The sequence below is a fragment of the Sceloporus occidentalis genome, unplaced genomic scaffold, assembly GCF_023333645.1.
Source record: "Sceloporus occidentalis isolate IW3139 unplaced genomic scaffold, rSceOcc1.0.p SCAF_22, whole genome shotgun sequence".
Classification (NCBI taxonomy): Eukaryota; Metazoa; Chordata; class Lepidosauria; order Squamata; family Phrynosomatidae; genus Sceloporus; species Sceloporus occidentalis.
Window position 1 is genome coordinate 15070385 of NW_028317002.1, and position 10771 is coordinate 15081155.

Sequence of the window (10771 nt, forward strand, 5' to 3'; positions counted from 1 at the left end):
ATCCTTTCTCTTCCTGATGAGCACACTTTGCGGGACATTCAGGGAACATTTTAACCTACAACAAAACACAGTGATAGTGGTGATTACATACAGTCATACCTTAGGTCCATAAGCAACTGGTAAGACATACTCAATTAACACCCCATTATCAAGCTCAAAAATACATTCTGTACATCACATTGCATTGTTTAGATCACTGTAACCCTCATTTAACCCCTTCCGTACCGATGACGTACCTGGTACTTCCTGGTTGGGTATCACCCACAGATCAGGTACGTCATTGATAATGCGCGATCCAGCGTCGCTATGGACGCTGGGATCGCGAGGGGCGGCTGCTACTGACTGCAGGGTGTCCCCAGCGATCCATAGCAGCCACTCCCCCTCAAGTCCGTGCACGTGATCGCTTTGAAGCGAATCACGAGCACGGAATTAAAATATTTAAATAATACTGCGAACGCCGGTATGGAAGGGGTTAATGGACCCACTTTTTTGTTTTATAAAGCAAAACAAAAATAAATTGCAACCCAAGCACTTATGTTTATGGTTAACAAAATTACAGATCAGCGATAATATACCATACGTGCATATGGGTTACATTTATGACTAGATAATCATATTTAATTTATTTACATTTAAAACACAACCTTATTTGGTATCTTGCAGTTAATCTTTCTAACACATTCCAAATGATGTAAAATTCTTCTTTGGTTCTGTTTTTGCTAGTTAATATATTGTTGCCAGAAGAGCATGCAAATCATTAAAAAACTATGAACGCAATACCTTTTCTGCCATGGAAACCATATATATTTAATGATGCTTCGGTACTGTAACCAACAACTAATTGTTATCTTAACTGAAAATGAACATTCTATTCAGTAATAAAAAAAAAATAAAAAAATCAGAATTACAGACAATGAATCAGCAGTTATTGGGAATGCTATCATAATTGGTTTGTCTCTTCAATGCAGACTGCAGAGATGCAGAGTAAAATCTGTATCCTAAATTGTATTTGTTAAGCATGAGTTAAGTTTCGTTCCCATTAACCAAGCATTTTTCCCTTGAAAACCACACATGCGTAATTTAGAGGTACAAGTGTACTACCAAAAATATTGGTAGTACACTTGGACCTCTAAATTATACATGGGTATTGTACATGTACCGTACAAGTATTTATATATGTTAATGTTTGTCCCTTAAAAGAAGTATTGGAAAATATGGAACATGTTAAGAGACAGCAGATGCCCAGTTATGGCTGGCTCACAGTTCACAATAGAGCTGTCGTATTGCATTTTCGGACATACAGTATCTCACAAAAGTGAGTACACCCCTCACATTTTTGTAAATATTTTATTATATCTTTTCATGTGATATCACTGAAGAAATGACTCTGCTATAATGTAAAGTAGTGAGTATACAGCCTGTAAATTTGCTGTCCCCTCAAATGCTGCCTCCGAACAGGCTGGAGGTCCGAATCACATGAGCTAAGGGTGATGGTTCAAGTCCCAAAGTAGTTTACTCCTAGTGGTCAGGTTCAGGATTAAACCCCAGAGTTCAATAAGTAAGAAGAACATCAATAATGAAATAATGCCTGCACTGATTTGCATGCAGATAAATGTACTGGTGCCAATGCAAAATGGAGGGTAGACGGCTCCTTTAAACAGGCATAATAGGCTCATAATCTTGAGGAAAGGAAAATTTGTCTACTCAGACCTTATACATCTGCAACAGACACATGCGGGAGCGTAAAACAAATCTTTGTAAACACATGGATATTTGTGTGTATGATAGAGGTTTGTGAATTTGTGGCCATCAGCAGATTTTGTTTGTACTTGACATTCCATGTGTATACACAACACATTTACGACAACTTGCAGCCTTCTTTCTACTATGCTATTCCTCTTGGCAAGCACTTTTGCGTGTAGGATTTTTTATTTTTTTTTTGTAAAGGAATCTTGTCTGTACCAAATGTGGTTTATACAAATGGCCAAAGCAGAATCATTTAGCTCAGGCTAAAAAGCCTTCACTTAAATTATAAGACATTTGCCGATCTAAATGGGGAAAGTCAGTCACGACAATCATACAAAAAAAAAAAAAAAAAAAAAAGGTAAAAAACGTTGTCAATGTATTGCATCAGTTTTGCCTATGGTATCTTTAATAGATTTAATGTCTGCCCTGCAGTCATGCGTGTATGTTCTTGTCTGACAGAGGTCTGCCCTTTTCTGTCTGACAAACACGCATAGCGTGTCCAGGTCACACTTGCAATTTAAAATGAATCAGACTTCCTGAGCTTGATTCAACGACCCTTCCATTTAGAATGAAGAGAACACACTAAAAATCCTACTTACTTGAATTGAGTCCCCCATTTCCTTAAGCGTAAAGTTTCATATGCAGTTACCAAGCAAGACAGGGTACATACATACAGGAAGGTTTGCTAGATTTTTATATAAGGTTCTTGTCTGCAGGTAAGTTGATTGCATACAACCTTAGGCTCAACATGCCTTGCCCACACAGAAATACCTGTCTGAGAGCAAAATTAAAACCTGTATGGTCCTGCAGGTAGACACACCTGCACCCAAAATAGATATCACAAATCTAAGTAAACATTCTTAAAGTATCAGAAGGCATTTTTCTAGGTGCCTACATTTAGATGTTTCACACCCATATATTAAAGTAAATATATATTGAAATATGTTATAATATTGAATAATTTCCAGGTGAAATCCAGGAAAGATTTGAGTAGTATTTCCAAGTATTAAGACTAGTAATTACCGTATTTGCTCGATTACAAGACAAGGTTTTTTTTCAGATGCTCTCTCAAATAGAGGTCTGACTATGAGACCAAGATCCAGATCCCCGCAGCGCTGCAGGGGGCCTGAATCCTCCTCTCTGGCAGCCGGTGGACGTCTGTGCGAAGCATGCAGACAACCTCTGCTGCTGCCGGCACTTCCGCCGAGGCTTCTATGACAGAGCGCCAACGTGATATGACCTTCCGGTGCTCCACCATAAAAGCCCCAGCGGAAGTACCGACCAGCAGCAGCGGAGGTTGTCTATGCGCATCACTGCCCCCACTTGACACCAGAGAGTCTGGAGCATGGGGAACAAGTCTAGGGCTGCATCAGTAAGTCGGAGATGGGCGCATTTAGTGGGTTATAAGGCATATCCGGGGGGCAGAGTGGTAAATAGGTGGTATAAGCCATATCAGGGGGGCAGAGTAGCAAGTTGTGGGGGCAGGCTGGCAATAAAAACAATGCATTTTTCTCATAGTTTTTATTAAATATGAGAAAATAGTTTACATGTGAATTAATATTTACTAATAAAACTTTTTTCTTATAGGTTAGTTTTTTCTTTTTTTTCTAAATTAATATTCAAATTATGGGGGGTCTTCTTATAACCGGGGTAATCTTATAATCAAGCAAATACGGTATTTACAGGCAATCTGGAATGCAGCCCCTCGCCTGCCAAGTTCAACATTATAATATTGCCCACCTATGGCGGGACCCAAGAAATCTTGCTCCCAGGTGCCAGTAGCCCTAGACTCACCACTATTGAGTTCACAACAATAATGAACCCGAGAAGAGTTGTTGAAATTTATTTTTATAGTTTAATTTAAATATCGGAACCTCTACCCATTCATATAGCAAAGATTAGTATTAATGAGAAGCGCTGTCTTTCCAGTTTCAAAACGTGGATGGAGCAGCTCATCCTCCAAAGCTGAACCTAAAGCCAACTGTTTGCCTCACTAACCCTAGAAGAAATTGCAACGACGACCACCTTATACAAACAATAGACCTGTAACCCCTACCAGATACGTAGGAGATGGTTAACCAGGCTCTCAACGGCAGCTATGTACTTTCTATACACCTGGCTCTCCGTGTTACACTTCGTGGTAGCAAGAGCCAAAATGACCTTATCGCAGCATAGCGAGAATATCAATAGTCTCAGGAGCTGTCCACACTCTACTGTACAACCTCATCATGAGTCTGTTTAACTTTACAGACTTCTGTTACAGTTGAAAGAAGCATAATCCATCACCCAGAGTGTCCTTCAATCTCTTTATAGGGTAATAAAGATTTCATCTCCTTGATTATCTGGTTTTCTTTCATTTTGAAGAACGCGTATATAAAAAGTATGAATGCCAGGGCCATTAAACTGTACCTTTAAATGATAAAGTCCATGGAAAACCCTGCCCTAAAATAACCCATTATTTGACCTATAAATATTAAGCCGTTTGTTAAGCCTAAAGCGGTTCAATAAAACCTCTATCTGCTGCTGGCAGATGTTAAGAACAGAACAGGATTTTAATTTTGTATAATCTTAAATTTCTCTGCGCCAGCACTATAGAAAGAAAGAAAAAAAAAGTAAATGTCTTCCTCAAAAAAACAAACAGCTCTTTGAGTAGTAATATCCTTCATAGAACTTCATGTCCCTTAATCCCTATACCACATCCTCATTCTCTAAACATGGACAACACACTTCGCTAGATGACCTGGAATGACTTGATATTAATGCCACTGGCCGTTCACATCGGTTAACTCATCATTCATTATACAACAATCAACACTACCAGTGTCTATTCTACATACACTGCATTGTAGCACGTACACACAAAATGTACATTATTTAATTTAAATTAATGATGTGAAAACCAGACTGAATGAGCTATGTATAAGCAGCTGGGAACTCGCATGCCTTTAATAAATAGGTTAAGACAGCCTGATACAACAAGCATTAATTTTGCATACCTGCCAGTCCAACTACATTCCAGCGCAGCGTATAGGCATCTTCAGCAAACCAATGCAGCACGCAAGTTGTCTTCTTAACAATGACTGCTGAAGAAACAAGAACATAAAAAAAAAATAAAAAATGTTTCAGAGGGAATCAGGCACAGCAAAACAAAAAACGGAAGAACAGGATGCAAAAACAATGCAGCAACAAATAAAGCAAAGTAGATAATAAAATGCATGAGAAAGACGGCGACTGCTAATAACAATTCATTGTTAATTGGCCAATACCCACACAATCCAAAGGACATCACATTGACTTAAGTCAATGTTTAGTATAACAGAAATGATTTCCATGTAATCTAAAACCGTGCTAGTACTCACGTGCAAGTAATCCTATAAATCATCTGAGAGCAATTATGTTTATGTAAATACCAACAAAACGGTTTTAATGTCAGTATTTTTCTCTGTACTAAAAGGGAAGGCAGAAAAAAAGGAAGGAATGTAAAAAATGCTAATTGTTTTCCTGCATGCTTAGAATAACGAGGAAAAATTTTTTAAGTTAACAGACAAAAAAACAAAACAAAACCACACAATGCAAGGCTCATTTATCAGATCATCATTTGTGTTAATGAAATACACAGGCTGTGCTCTATACAAAAGAATGAAAAAACAAAACAGAAAACTTGTATTGATAATACAAGGGCTTCCAACATTGTCAAGCTGGCTGATCTAATAGCCTAGTTTTCATTTTTAATTTTAATATTTGCTGCACACCAACCAAGCCTCTCTTATCTGGTTTACACTTGCTTAGTAGTGCTTGCCACAAAGACAATCTTTTGAGAGAGCAAAGAAACCATTCAGGTACTGAAACTACTTAATATCAGAGCACCTCTTATTAGAAGTGCCCCCCAGTGGCCAAATCTGGAATTATGTAACAACCTACTAAGCAAAATGTTCTAAATGCAGGTAAATGTCTGTTGGAGCATTCAAAACAAGAGATGCACTAAAAGTTAGTTATTGAGAAAATGTTAGTATTGGCTACATACTTCTTAATAATAAAGGGTAGTGTTATTCAGAAGCGTGTAGCCATTTGCATTGTTATTTTATTATCTTTTATTTATATAGCGCCAACAGTTTACGGCGAACTTAAGACAATACATATATATTCAAGGGGTATGACAAGACAAGAATTGACAGACTAAGACAAACCGATACATTAGGTGGAGTTTTGGGTAAACTAACAGCAAGTATCAATGTAATGTAGATTAATTCTCTTCTTCAAAATAAGCAGTTACTGTTTAACTAACCCACCATCATCTGACTGTTATAAATGCAAATGTGTTCGGGCCTAAATTACATATACGCTAGAAGCGATAGAAATGTATTTCACACTGCCTTTCTTTATTATTAATAGAATCAGAAAATTAACAAAACATTTTATTAACATACACACACACTATGTTATAACAAAAAGAAATTTAGTGATCCACATCTTTTTATTTTAATTGTTATGGTTTCGCAAAAAAGACAAAAAAAGCCTCTTACGACCAAATATATTTATAAAAAAAAAAAAAAAGAAAATAGAAAAGAAAAAAGATCTTCATTCCTTATTCATCAAATACCATCTAGAATACACTATAAAGTAAGCATGCACTTTTATACATTCATTGTGCTGGGGAAATGGCTAATATAAAGTTTCATTCATGTCATGGTCCAAAGCTGTTTGGGTTGTGGATGCAACCACAATACTCTAGATATGTACAATGCATCCATACTTTAACTCTTTAATCTTTAAACCATCGTTTGACAAAATCCTTACAGCTGGTATATATTTCAGCTATACATTTTCAACCATAAGCGGCAAGAACAAAATACAGGAGAAAGAAATAAAAACTTATGGATTTGCTATAATTTCTAAAAAAAATATACAATTCAATAAATGTATAGCATTATTCAAAATTGTGACATGTATTTGGCAAACGATGACAACAAACAGTATGTAGTCTACATGCCATCTGGAGTAAACAATAAGAAAATAAGATTACATTGTACCGTTTTTGCATCACTACACTTATTATGAACTTGCTGTTCTCCAAGTTAATGGTGCCAAATACTTCATGTTCCTTTTATATGTACATGAGATCCTTATGTATATCTCCTTGTTGGCGCACACAATTATAACTACTGGCTCATTTAGTTTTATGATTAAGTAGAACTAAGCTGTTTAAAAAAATGGTTTTGCAGGAGGCATGATGGGCAGCTCTGCTGATGACTTTATTTGTGGATTGTACCTGTATTCAGATGTTAGCGAGACAAAAAGCGGAGCGACACAGAAAAAGCAGAGACCGACACAGACACACAAAAAGGGAGAATGAGATCACCAAAAAGAAAGAGACCCCCAAAAGGAGAGAGACCCACACACACAAAAGGCGAGAGCGAGAGAAAGAGGGAGAGACTGCTTCATCTTTGAGGACAAGCAGTAATTCTGTACACCAGCACCTGCAAAGCATTATATATGTATGTAAAACTCCCCCTCCCGAACAGGAAGGCCTTAAAACACTGGGATAAAACACCTTCCTTTCTTTAACTCTGGCCCCTTACACAAGCATCCTGCCCTATTTACTTCCTGTTAAGCAATATAAGAAAAGTATAATAATAGGATCTAAAACCAAAAAAGGGCCAGTCAGGAATTTTATTTCACATCCGCTCATAGAAATATACGTACTAAGAGACCTACACCGGCCAGTGCCCCTTAATACAGCCTGTGATACTGCAGACTAGAGATCACTAACTAGATTACGCTTCTTGTCTGATCTACCAGAAATACGTATGTAATGATCAACACACAAACAACCCCACTCTAAAGCAAGGAAATTCAACTAAAACTGCGCTGAATGCTGTCCCGTCCATCTGAAGATGGTCCATACAAGATGGACAACATTCAGCCCGCGAGTCAAGTGAACCAGTAATAAAAGCAGCCCAAAACTGCTTATCAAGAAATGTTAAATTTAAGATTTTGGTGCTCCCTCATACTATGCAAATTACTAAATGTTATACCTGTAAACGGTAAATGGAGCCTACTAAAAAAAAAAAAATAAAAAAAAAATATATAACAAGGAAGGCTGAGAAGATCACAACTGCAACATTCACATGGGAAATGTTATCCTAAAATTAAAAGTCAAAAAGAAACAAGTGTATACAATTTGAGAGACCTATGTACTCTAGAGGGGTGTTTTTAAAAAAAAAAAGATGAATTCTGGTTATGTGGAGCATTGGTGGGACTTGCTTCTATCAGGCACAGTTAATGTGACATGCAACCAGCCTCTTGAATATGCCACAAATATGGTGATATAGAATGAAGTCTAGCCGTTTTACAGCACTCCAGAAATCATACGGAAACACCACAGGCTGCAAACATTTTATGTTATGTTTATTTTTTATGTACTAGTATTTATAAAATATATAAACACAGCCATGGAAAATATGCAGAACATTAAAATAAAAAAGACTTAAAAAAACAGAGTTTGCTAGTAATTCCAATTTACATCTATAATACCTGGTTGTGATGCAACGCAACAATGACTAAAAGGGTGGAGCTGATCAAGGTCGTGACATTTAAAAAGATGAGTCACAGGAAGATAACATCCTCATTCCCGGTCAATATGCAGACTTCTACACCATTGCTTTTGTGTAGGTGGTGACCAGATTATGTAAATGATGTCTTAGGCAGACATCTCGTCATAGGTCCTTCACCAATGTCTCCTAGATCTCTACACTCGCCACACTCTATAAACCATCAAGAGCCAACTATTCATGCCATCTTTTTATATTTATGTAATATATAGCTTTTGTGCTAAAGTTTATATCACAGACTCACACAAATCTTATCATCCTACACAAGCACAAATATTTCAAAATATTGAATAGGTAAAGAATGAATTATTTTATACCATTAAATTGGGAGCCCACACAAGGTTGGGTCTTTGTACTTCTTGTGCTGCAGAAATTTAAACAAACACACACTTCTCTTTCTGTTCATTTGTTAAAAGCCTTTTAAAATATCTAAGAAAAGACTTGGCAGGGCAGGAAGCTTTGAGGTCTGGTCTGGACCATTTTGTCTGCATATTTTTCCAGCTACTAAGCTTTGTCCTAAAAGTGATTAATTTCCTTTTAAAGTAGTACATGCATTTTAGTAATACTTGCAAAGTTGGCTCAGTCTTTAACATGCAGGAACAGGAACTGCGATAGCCAGCCAGGTCATACCAAGAGTTACCCTATATAAACGAACAGAAATATCATACCCTATATAGGAAAGTGGAGAGGATACAGGAAGGGAGGGGAGAGGTAGGAGGGAAAGAGCAGGAGGAGAGGAAAACTGAGAGCACAATTATAAATGCTCCTTAAAGAGGTAGTAGCATTAAAATGTGTTCTTTTCTTTCAATGAACAGCTTACATAGCCAGTTCCCAAACCATTTCTCTTAGGAGATATTCATACTGCTCTTTAAAAGGAAAAGTTAGGTCTTGACCTCATGTCTAGATAATGAAGGACTAATTTGTCCTTCAGACTACCAGCATACCAATCATGGCTGACTAGCTGCCCTTTCAGTCATCAACACAATATAGAAAGACTTGGAGACCAAATTTCATGGGTAAAAAATAATAATAATAAAACATTCTAGCAGTAGCTCGGAAACATTACTATCCCTTTATGGGTTTCTGTTGCTTCAGGTATAGAAAGAAAAAAAACAACAACTTATTTAAAGGCAGAGTAGTCTTTTGAGGCAGATACTGTTAAAACGTACCCCAAATTCATTGATATAGAAGCTAAGAATGGTCTTGTTCAATTCTACAGGAGATAAGCAATTGCATTGCTGATGCTCAGAAATAACAGGAATGGATACTTGTGTCAGTGCGATATAAAAAAATATGCACAGTAAGAAACATACATAGCAAACGTTATCAGTACCAAATATTTTGACCATAATTGGTTAGAGTAGAGTAAAGGAAAATTAAAATGTGTGGCGCTTAGGTACCACAAAACAAATTAACCATACAAAACGTATATAATGTTTTTACGTTCCTATTAAAGGGTACTTTTTGTGTTATAAATGGATTTGGGGAAAAGAAAAAAAAAAAAGATTAATTTATACTTTTAGGAACATAGCTTTATTTGCATATTTTATTTATTGCAAATCATAGGGTTTCCGGGTTCATTGCAAAATCCCATATGTCTGTATTTTACACATAACTGTTTAATTTTGAAGTTGTGACTATGAGTCACAGGTCGTGGCTCCCTTAAAGCATTCCTTTTCCCAAAGTAATGGGGTAATAAAAATAAAATCACACGCTATACCGTATTATGTATGGAAGACCTCTGAATATAGGGATTATCTGCCTTTTCACTGGGGGATTCCTATATTTATATGATTTATTCCACAAATAAGTTAATTGAAAAAGATTATGAAGTACATCTATAAGACACTTCTGAAGTCGAGTTCAGAATATGCGAAAATAAAAACTCCTGGATTTGCCCGGACAGTCCAGAGATGCATGTTTATGACCATTTAATCAGCACCTTAACACGTACAGTTCCTGAACCACATAGCGTGTGGGCAAGACAAGGGGGGAGGGCTACTGCATGGGACATGTCAGCATTGTTCAGTATGAATTTAGTTTGAAAGAATAAAGATAACAATTACATAACTCAAATGAAGGGGCAGCAAGCTGTGTAGATAACCTGCTTGCTCTTTTTCCCTATGGCTGACTCTTGATGGCAGTACGGACACTGTACCAGGCATGCTTTCAGGTGTCCCAGTTTTGCTGTGTTCAGGATAAGACCCGTCAAGGCCCACTGTGCCACTGACATGCCATCCTTCTCTAACAGATCCTCATTTAATGCCCAGTTTATTCAGCTACATTTAGCGTACATGCCATTTCATGCTTTGGAATTATTTTTTACATTTCTCCAACAAGAATTTCTGCAGCACTCATTATTATTAATATATACCGTATTTGCTCGATTGCTCTGAAAAACACCCCTCGTCTTA